We start from the raw sequence: 11,850 nt of genomic DNA on the forward strand, positions 1-11,850 counted from the left end.
TCACAAGAATCCATATCAATTGAATCTTCATGTTGTATTATCCAATATTAGTTGTACAGATGTATAGTCTATCTTATACACACTCATTGAAGCAAATGCAAAAATATAATTTTTTTTGTAATTATTCCATATTTTGTGTGGTCAGTCTATATCAGAACACCTGACATACAATCTAAATAGTCCACAAAACACCTCAAAGTGTTATCTTTCATTTGAGACCATTTGAGAATTATGCTTCTACACCAAGAGGTTGCCACACAGTAAGCCTTTTATTGTCAGTATGCATTTTGGGAACCCAAAAGTCCTATGGAGAGTTTCCATAGGGCATTTTACAAAACGCATGAGCATACCTTGGAAAATAATGGTCCAAAGCAGTCATTTTTTATTCTATATTGATCTACTTTTGCACACAGCTTCACAAGATCTGAAGGGGTATTTCACAAAGGCAGAATTAAGACATCCAAGATAAGTGATAAAGTGTTTGACATAGCGTTGTCAAAGATGGTTGATTACGAAGATACTTCCTGAGAGGCCATTTCCTGTCCCCGGGAATGTATGCAAATAGGGTAGCAGTAGTTCACACCCCGCGGGGGGGGCCACTATCCCCCATTTATGCAGTGATCGAGGTCTATGGCAGAATCCAATAATTTCCCAGAATTTGTCAAAGCCTTATTTTTCTGAGCAATGGAGGCACATTTCGGACACGGTATCATGATCTCCAAACCCTCCTCCCCATTTCAGGAGAATGTCGTGACAGTATGATCCTCCAGTCAGGAGAAAATCAACATTAATGAAGGTGTACACCAAGTTTGTTTTGTACTCCGGCTTCTGTCTGGCGTGGAACCGAGGAGTTCAGACGTCAGTCATACGTCAGTGACACGCCCCTGTGCAGGCAGGGACTGAACCAGAGCCCGTCTCTGACTGAACTCCACTTTGCCCTCATAGACATGAACTAGGACAACCCATCTTGCTACGCATTAATAATCTTTGCCATTGTCTGGTCATTCTAGCTCAACTCGTTTCACTAATGCCAATCCAGGATGAGTCGGAGCGACTATGTCAAGCCAGGTGTAAGTAATTCAGGATGTGTGCGCGTTCTCGTTTCTGCTCCAAAGTGCCCACGGTTCGAATAAAAAAGACGCGGAAAATAGTGTCATTCACACAAAGTGAACAACCGCTTTTGATATAGACTATAACAATGAAGTAAAGTTGTCCTATTTGGAATGGGGAATCATGCCTATTTCTGTAAAACAGCAGGAGTAGGCGTAGTAGACCAACTGAATGCAAATTTACGTATGCACACACGTGTGAGTGCTTCCTTGTCTCGGCACGCAACGTCATTAAGAAAGATGCACATAGTATGATATACCTTAATATTATAGTTGAAAATACCTTCGAAAACTTGCCCCTCCACTTCCAATCAACTACAGTAGGATATTTATCAAACGTCTATCAATAAAATAAGCAAACAATGAGTACCTAGGCCTATGTTAATAATTGTAAGCCTATCACAATTAAAATAATAACCATATGATAGTAGGCAGACAATCTGTTTTGTTTTGCGAGCAAATACATTTGGCAAATAGTTTATAAAATGGAATAAAGCTCCTTAAAAATGAGCACGGAGGTCTGATGTGAATGACAGCTAGCTGAACCAATAAGACGACATAATTACCATTAGAATTAACTTAGCCTGGCTGTTAGCCTGGTCGGGACCAGGCTAGGTGCAGAGATTAAATCCCCATGGTAATTTATGTGCCATCTCTTTTGTGAAACCAAATCAAAGGCTAAATTCATCCAGGATAACCTAAAAATCGCAGCTTAATCCCTTATCTAGCAAAGATTCTAGAGCGGAGCGCGTAGCGCTCTAGAATCTTTGTTATCTAGGTTCTGTGAAAAACCCCTCAGGTTCTAGGGCTCAGTTGTGTTTCTAAGTCATCTCAAGTGACCTAGAGGGCTGAAATGTGGTCAGTTTAGAGATATTTGTTATCCGGCAGAAATATAAAACAGTATTCTAGCCTCTGTACCTCTGTGCCAGTACTTCCCACAGCTATTCTGATTGTCCCTAAGAAACTACAAGGTCTCTGCTTTCTAAAGAGACCACACATTTGATGGTAGTGTCACGGTTTGGAGTTTGTGTTTTGGTTTTTGGGACTCTTAGGGGGTATTCCATCAACCTCGCTAAAGGCCAAACCTGGGGGTATTCCATCAACCTCGCTAAAGGCCAAACCTGGCTTATTTCGATAAGTCTCGCTAATTTTAGTGAGAATTCCGTTCCATTAATGAGGTTAACGTGAATCCCAGCTTGGTAACTATATGGGAATTTATGCCACAGAACTAACCTGCTCCGTAGTAGGTTAACTTTCAAGCTAAATTAAGCTGTGTTGCAAAAAAAAACAATAAGTCGGAAAACGAGTCCAAAAAGATGATTCCGTCAACCTGTGCTTTCATCACCTGTAACCTACAACTTCAAAAATAGAAGTAGGCTAGGCCTAGAAATGTTTTTCCGACAGTACCACCAAGCATTAATTTACACATTCACTAGCTCCAAAGAATTTATGAAGATTATGCGACTTAAAATGTTTTAACTTTGCATGTGTGTGGTTCTAGGAATCTTGCTCCTCTGCGTCATTTACGTTCGGTGGTGGTGTAACGTGCAGAGCGACGGCACACCAAAGTAGTTACAGTCTTGCGTGTTCACAGGTTCGCATATGAAGTATTAAGGCTACATAGCTTATCACCTTGATAATGGCATTTTTAGTTATACTCTTTAATGAAAGACATATGTCTACTGTTGATAAAGGGTCATGCACATTTGGTAGGCTGTTCAGTGACAGTAATGTGCTTTGCCAGTGGTCTATATTATATCTGATGCAAGCCAAAGGATAATTCTGTAGCCTGTAGGCCTATAGGCAGCTAATAATTAAAACTGCTTCATGTGTCGACGATTGTTCATGAATGTCAAATCAACTGTGTGCTACACCGATTAAATACTAGGCGAAAATGACAAATTGAAAGCCATTGCATTTCAGATAATTATATTTCAAACACTTTGGGACTTATGGGAGACAATAGGCTATATTATGTTGATACTTATTTATTTTATGACCACCTACACCTAGACAATAATTTGGAGTGAACTATTTTAATCTAAGAACGTAGGCTATAGGTTATTTATTCATTCACTCATTTTGTTAGCATAGACTGTATAGGCCTATAGTCTGTGTTCAAGAGTGAAGCCAATCAAACTCGCAATTGATTTCAAACCATTAGCATTGTTGTTTTAAATGTATCCTTTCATTATTCTCCAATTTCTGTAGGCAATCTATTTTTTTCTCTCGATGTTAAATTTGATGACTTTCGATGAAAATCCTGTAGATGGCGCTTGCCAAATCGAACAGAAATCGTCTAGTATTGTCTTAATTTTATGACATATATTTCTTTTCGTCAGTCTACTGTTTTGGTCTACTGTTCTACCTCATGCACGAGCAGAGATGAAGCTGAACTAAACCTCGCTTGAATAAACGAGGCCAAGATGCCGCTAACTTGAGTTAATGGAACGGCTTCAGCCCCAAGTGAAAGTCTACGCTAGTTCAAGCCAGGCTATTTCTGTTAAGCGCCGCCTTCATTAGCGAGGTTGATGGAATACCCTCTTAGTGTGTAGTTTGCTGTGTTCTCTTGTTTACTTCCTGTTGTCTTTTTTACTTCCTGTGTCATGTGCCATGTGTTCCTTTGTTTAAATTACCATGTGGCTTTGTTCCCTGTCTCATGTCTCCGCCCCTCACCTGAGTCTTGTTAAGTTATTAGTCTGATTAGTGCCTTGTTCCATGTTCACCTGTGTCTCCTTGTTTTTTGCCCTATCGTCTGTGTCCTTTAATTACCTTCCTCTGTATTTAAGGTCTTGTGGTTATCTTTGTCTTTGCTTCATCATTATGGTTTTGTCATGTTACCCTTGTTTCTGGAAAGTAACATAGTTTTTGACGAGTTCTCAATACTCGTGCATTTGGGTCCAAACCTACTCAGCAACCTGACAGGTAGGCCAAACTAGGTGGGAACAGTGGCCTCTCAAGTAGGCACAGTGCAATTGTGAGGGGGGGAAGTCTAAAAATGCCCATCCCATATGAAGTTAAGCATATTGACATAGAAACAATTGTGGTAAATCCATTGTTTCCATCATAAGCATCCTTAAAGTAGATAGATAGATACTTTATTGATCCCCAGGGGAAATTCAAGGTCTCAGTAGCATACAGACAACACACACACCAGTGGCGTAACTATAGTAGGTGCAGCAAGTGCAGTCGCACCAGGGCCCATGACCTCCCGGGGCCTGTCGCTACCCCCGCCCTGCCTCCTTTTTTTGAAAATGTTAGAGCACGGAGAGTGAAGCATCACTTTGACGAACTATCGGAAGATGAGCGCTTAACCGATGCAGAGAGATAGTTTAAAGCAACTCTGGACATCATAATCAGTCAGCTCTCCCAAAGATTTGCAAGTATGCGGGAAACTTGTCGTGTTTGAGTCTTAACGTCCTATGACCCTTCAACTCGCAGGTGATGATGAACTGCTTGAAAAGGCAAGACGTTTGTCAGACCATTATAGCAGGGACATTGCACCGACATTCCCAACACAACTCCTCTCATTCAGGTCTTGCTTTAAAGCAGATATTTCACAGAAGTCATCTATTTTTCAACTTGCCAAAATGCTGGTGGTAGATTATGACAGTGTAACATCCACATTCGGGGAAGTGTGTTGCTCTCATGTTGTTTCTGACATTGCCTGTAACTGTGTCAACAGCTGAGCGATCTTTTTCCAAACTCAAACTTATTAAGACCTACCTAAGGAGCAGCATGGGGCAGGAGAGGCTCAGTGGGTTAGCTATCCTGTCCATTGAAAATACGAGAGCCAGCATTAAATATTGGGAACATCGTTGACGATTTTGCACAACGAAAGGCTCGTAAAATGGCCTTCTTCTAATGGCCTAATTCACACATATTGGGGATTGTATGCATATGAATGATTTTATTTGGTTTCTGCACGGTTAAATAAGTTAGGCTACATTAAATTTTGTTTCTGCGCAGTGCGAGTTTATAAGCAAGCAATCTATGCTTGCAGTTTCAGCAGAGGGTTGAAGAGGCGCATTGAGTGTTCCCATAATTCCATGCGAGTTGATGTTAATGCAGTAGCCTAATATTAGATTACCCTGGCCTGCAGGCTGTTAATAAAATAATTTTGAATGTTTTCACATGTAATGGGTCCTATGTAGTCGTGTGTTTTTTTTATTTGAAATTGTAATCTGTAACTACTAAACTACTTCGGTGCCTCAGGCCCTTTGCATAAACAATTGAAGTCACCCTTAATGTGTATTGCATGTATCAGAGCTAATTCATCCTGGGCCTAAGTATGTCAGTATAGGGCCTGCGTAGCGCTCTCGCACCTGGTCCCACCATTGGATTGTTACGCCACTGACATACACATTCACTAACAGCAGAAAAAGTAATTAAAAGTATATAATATAAGAACTCAACTAAGCAATAAGGACCGTAGAAGATAAGAATATACCAAAATACAAATTATGCTTAACTAACACTGATTTCTAAAAACAGTATCCACATAGTGGTGATTAATCAATCTAGAGGCTCTTGCAATGACTGAGGTAGGGACTAAGCCTGTGATTCTCTGTGCATAGTAAGGTAAGGTAAGGTGCTCTGTATGAGTGTCATGGTGATAGTGGTCATGGTAATGGTGCAAATGAGTAAGTCCAACAGTGCAACAGTGCAAGAATAAAGTCTATATATCTATATATAACTATTTTAAGAAAGGTATAAGTGTGGCCACAGTTCGGCTGTGGCATGGAGGGAGGGGTTATGCATATGTGCTAATGTGCTAATATAACTGCCCTGCACAAGGGAATATGGATACCCATTTTCTGTAGAAACTCATAGGACATATGCCTAAATTGTCCTTTTGTGGAAGAATATACTGACAATTAAACTTCTACTATTGTGGTATATGGGTAGTAATGGAAATATACTGTCAACTACTGCACTGTTCTGCAAGGCATGTATTATCTTGTATCTCCCAGTTACTATGTCAAGTGCAGAATTCTCCATTATAACACTAAAGTTCTGCATGTAAACAAAAGTACTAGCCAACTGGTTACAAACTATACGGATAAACACAGAAATTATCATTAGTGATATCATGAGTCAAACATTTGCTTTTCCATTACAGTTTTTTTCTGAATGCTTAAACACAACTGTGATTCTTATAGCACAATTTCTAAAACTATTAATACTTATAGCAAAACCACTCACAGAGTTTGCAAAACTAAAAGCACAAACACTGCTTTGCACTCAGTTTGCTATTTTGTAACACACACTTTGCACAACTGTAGGCACAATCCACTGCACAGCACTCTTTTTGCACTCCTAGCAAATCAATACATATGTATGCCCATTATTTACACTATTTTGCCAACTCTCTGGCACACTTTCTCATGTGAAAACTGTTTTAGATAATTAATTCACTTTGCAATCAGCCTAAGCACTATAAGTCACAGGTCATGTACAATGGAGGGAGCAGGAAGAGTGAGAAGAGTAAGAATTAGAGGAGGCTGAAGAATAGGATGTGGAGGTGAAGAACTAGGAGGAAGAAGAGGAGGAAGAGGACGCAGAGGTGAAGAAGTGAGGGGGAGAGGAGGACAAGGACAAGGAGGTGAAGTTAGAGGAAGAGGAAAAGGAGGAGCAAGAGGAGGACGAGGAGGGGGAAGAGGAAGGGTAAGAAGAGAAAGAAATAGCCCTTTTACAGGCAAAAAAATCTACATGTGGGGATATTGTCATGTCAGGCCTGGATACGGCATTCCAGAATATATTTTCCCCGGTGCCTTGGACTAGGACATTGCATGTGATGTAGACGAACTTTTGAGAGAGACTACACAATGTAGACTGATTTTTTTTGTCTCTGTGAAATTGCTAATTTGTGTTTTGACTTGTTTATTGACACTTGTGTTCGTTTTGATGTGTGTAAATAAACACCAATACTTGATGTTTGGATCCCTGTATGTTTACAGAACTATGACAAAAGTATGACATCAAACTGACATAGTCTACCTTGTGCACAGAGAATTATTATTGTGATGGTGATACGAAAACACCATTTTTACGAAGGTGTGAAGAGTTAAGCAAGGTGTGTTAGCTTTTGCAAGAGAACTACAATGTTTTGCTGATTGGATGAAAGGTTTTCCTATTTGTGTGTAGAGTTCTGCAAAAAAAGCCATAGTTACAAAAAATGTGCTTAAGCAATCAGAAAAAACTGTAATATATTAAATCGCAAGGCTGTTGAATGTTCAAAAACATGTAGTAAAATGAGCAGCTAGGAAAAGTTAAATGACAAACACAGACAACGGCAGCATTTTTATAGGCCTACCATATCATATATTATTACTAAGTATTAGTAAAATAGCAGTTTTACTCACAGATAAGTAAAGAGGTAAGAGTGATCTCCATGGTGTCCTCTTGCTAAGTGAGTCAGAGTGGTTCTCTGGTAGTTAGCTGGTGGTTAGATCACACCCCAAAGAGAGGTGTTTTTAGGAAACTGCTGTTAGGTTGATGACCACTCTATGAAGGAAGATACATTTAATATTTAGAAGAGACTGTTGAAAGAAATAAAACTGGTGGGATAGAAAATACTAAAGATGAGGTAAAACAAAAGGTTTGTCAGAAAGGACGAGGACAAAAGTGAAAGAGGCATGCACCATTTAGCAAACTAGCTGGTGTATTTGGCAAGATATTCTACCAAGTGATTTTGTGCAAGCTGCTCACAGGGTTGCATACCTACTGCCACAAAAGTGCATAGTTACAAGGGTGTAACATATACATAGATACATAGATGTGGCAAGATAATTCCTACATTGTTAAGGGCTTTACAAATCAGCTAATTAAAATCCTGTAACAAATGTGTCAAGAAGAAAGGAGTGATCTTTTAGGCTGGCACCATTTTAGCAAAAGTGACCCTCTGACAGCAAACCTAAAAATACAATTGATTTTCATTGACAAATGAGAATGAAATGTATTTACAGGTGGAATGTTGGATTTCTATGTTTATCACTATAGCTAAAATTCTTCATGACATGTGTCCCCTTGCTGTTTCTAATGCTGGTATTGCTGGATTGGTATTGCCTACAAAGGTTTTATATGCTTTTGAGGTATGTAGTTCATTAGTTGTAGACCAAAACTCCATACTGGTTCTGAAATGATATCTAATGCTGTGCTAATGTAGAACTCTTAGACACATATCACACTTGCAAGTATGCTCAGCTACAGTGCGGATTTCGTAATAATAACCCAGACTCTTTCACTTCTCTTTTTCACATGCCTGTCAGTTGTAGACAATCTCTTTTTGGCATCTCTCTTTGCTGCCAACAACACTCATACAATGTAAAGGAAAAACATACTATTTTATATGTAATAGTATTATTATTATTATAAAAAAATACTTTACAACTATCATGTAGTCTACATCTATAAATATGTGGGTCATATAGAAGGTAAAGTCCAGAAACGTCCCCAATTTACTTATTCATTCAGTCTCCATGCTCCACCACCTCAAGCTGTGTGGTGAGGATTCCGGCACATAATGGCTGCCGTGCATAATCCAGGTGGATGCTACACATTGGTGATGTGACGTTCCCCTTTCACTGTGAAGAGCTTTGAGTGTCTAGAAAAGCACTATATAAATGCAATGTGTTGTCATCTGGAAGATTAGATATTAGGTCATTGCTATGGTTCATGTGCAAGTAACCAATAATCACAAAGTGGTAATGAAGTAAAGTAGCAAAGTTGTAACCCCTGAAGGCAGTCACCAACATGTTAAAAGAACATAACTGCAAAAATTACATCAGCTTGAAGCTGTTCTTTTTTTGGAGCCACCATCTCTGTGAAACAGGATGTGGTGACTTCACCTCAACACGCTATGTGAACCTAAATGTGACAAGAAGCAGAATTAGCTTGGAGAAAATGGTTAACTTATGGTCTGATCTGAAAAAAGATATCCCAGAACAGGCAGTAGAGTTCAATGGAATGTACAGTAAGAGTTCATGTTTATGTTTCAAATACTCCAAATACACTGTGTGTGAGAAATGTTCGAAATGGCTGTGTGGTTGACAGTTCACTAGGGGCAATGGTGTGTCAGATAACAGCAGCAATTTGCATTAACTTCTTACAGTTTTTCTCAGTCGCTTTGGTGCTTTTTTCAGATCAGAATGAAAATTCTCATAACTATTAGTTCAACCTCCACAACATTTAGTAATTTGTGCACATCATAGTAGCAATGTCTCCTTCCTCTGAACAAATTGCAAATACTTTTGGACATGTATCAGTTGCTTTCATACAATTCTCTGCTGTTTTTTAACATTATCATTTGCTTATGTCATGTCAGTCAAAATTAACTATACTTATGAATGCTGAATAGGCGTTCCCAATAAAACTAATAGTCTTCATTTCATTGCTTGAGTCATTACATACAAAATTGTTGAACTAGTTATCAAATTCTGTCACAATGCTGTAGAATTGCAAAGAGCATACAGTAAAATGTAATATTCAGTGTCTTGTACTCACTTACTCACCTAACTACAGCAATGTGTAACTTTACTGTAGTTTTTAAATGGCTGTGCAAGTGCTGTATAGTGCTGTCTTGAGCATGTTCAGGTAGTGTCACCGAGTTCTGACCTTTTTTTGCATTGGAAAACACTGAGAGAACTGTCATAATGAAAACATGACAAAGCCATTTGACTATCTTGTTCATAAACGATGGTGTCAAGACTCATTTTGATGACACTGACAGTTTCATTGACATGAATACCTGCTTTTGAGGAATGGACTATCCATTTTGAGCAAGTGACGTGCTTTTGCAGGTCATCCATTATGTTTTGCAGCTTGCACTAATTGTTTTGAGAATTGCACTAACTGCTGTGCAAATGTTAATAGTGATGTGAGAAAAGCACCAAAGCGACTGAGAAAAACTGTAATGTGTTGCTGAGTGAAAATGATGCACCTGATGCACTGGTGCACCTCCATGGACCTGTTCCTTTGTGCTGACCTGACTCAGTAAATTCAACTCATGAGTACTGGGAGTTGTGCTTATTACACTTTTTGTTGTGCATATTGTGTTTTTTTGTACGCAGACATACTTACATGAAGATTGATTGAATGAGTGAATGGATGGTCGGCTGAATTAATCTCCCATTGATTTAAAGGGGACATGATTCAAGTTGTCTTGAACACATCATTACCTCATGTTTTCTCTCTAAATGAAACTTAATCATGATGCAATAGTGCCCTCTATAAGCAACAGTGGGTAATGAAAGCAGTTAGCCTACTGTAGGATAATTCCATGTCAAATAAACAGATAAACATAAACTTGACATTATGTATGGTAAACAATATAATTTCAAACCTAGTTCCTGACGAACCAGAGGTTAGTCCAGGTAGCAGGTTGCTTTACTCAATATCTGTTCACTGTCAAAGACATCCTTGGTTAGTGGAATTATTACTGACAATCACATAGATGTGATGTGCCTCACTGAAACCTGGCTTAAACCAGATGAATACCTTCCACTAAATGAAAACTAATTTTTTCTCCCTGGCTTTTGACTTGGGATGAGTTTGGTTGTGTTATTTCTGTGTCTTGTACACTTTTCTTAGTTTACTTGTACAGCCCTTTGGTCAACTGTTGTTGTTTTTTACAGTTTTTCTCAGTTGCTAAAACACTAAAACCCATTGGTTGAAGAAAGTTCTCAGTTGCTTGAACTCATTTCGCTAATTGCTCAGTCTGTTGTCAATACCTTAAACCATTTCACATGGTAAAACTCAATTTGCAGATCTCATTTTCAATTTTTAGCAAAACTCTAAACACATTCTCATTCTCAAAACACATTCTGCACTCTAATGCACATGTCATCCATACTGGTAAACACAAGTGGCAACAATTAAATACAAATAGAGCAGAAATGTCATTGATTAAACAGACACTCAAAATTGATTTCACTTGTTTCAAATGATGTGACACAACCAATATAAGCCAGTTCAAAGAGCAAGCAGGTTGTTGAAGGTGGGAATTGTATACTGTAGTACAGTACATTGAACATTGTGCTTTCCATTTGTTTACAGTACTAATTATTCAGTAGATTTTGACTGGGTGCAGGTTCATAATTTATTTTATTTGGATCAAGCCTAATTGCACACCTGGCATGATACCCATAATGCCTTTGTTTGACACTGGATGCTTTACTGTAAAACTGGGCTTGCTAGTATCCACTCAACTTGACAAAGGCCGACAGGCTGAAACGTTGGTGTCAATAAAAAGAAGAGAGAGAGAGTGTGCGGTGACCAAGTTTATAGTTTACAGTTATTTCCCTCACCAGAGCCTCGGAGGGTGCATTCTTTTCATTATTTATATGCTGGGTGCAGGTTCATATCAACAAAGAACAATTACAGTAACATGACAGTAACACAGAGACAAAGGAGAAGTTTGTGAGATGCAGGGTACAGTACTGTAAGGACAAGGAGGAGGAAGAACAAAAAATTAAAAAGAGCAAAAGCAAAGTAGAAAGTTCTGATCAATTTTGAGATACTATAATAGAACATATTTTCATTCATCAAAATATGGTAAAATGATGGAAAAATATGAAATTTGTTTTGAGATTAAAAATGTACAGTACTTCTCCCTGAGAACTATATGCTTTGAACAATGTGTTTTCTATTTTTTTGGTGGATTGTTTACTGACTGCTTGATGGTGTATATCATTTTGATCACTTTGTTTATGATCTGAGAGCAGTGTTTGATTTTGAGCAC

The sequence above is a fragment of the Alosa alosa genome, chromosome 24 (assembly GCF_017589495.1).
Source record: "Alosa alosa isolate M-15738 ecotype Scorff River chromosome 24, AALO_Geno_1.1, whole genome shotgun sequence".
Taxonomy (NCBI): domain Eukaryota; kingdom Metazoa; phylum Chordata; class Actinopteri; order Clupeiformes; family Clupeidae; genus Alosa; species Alosa alosa.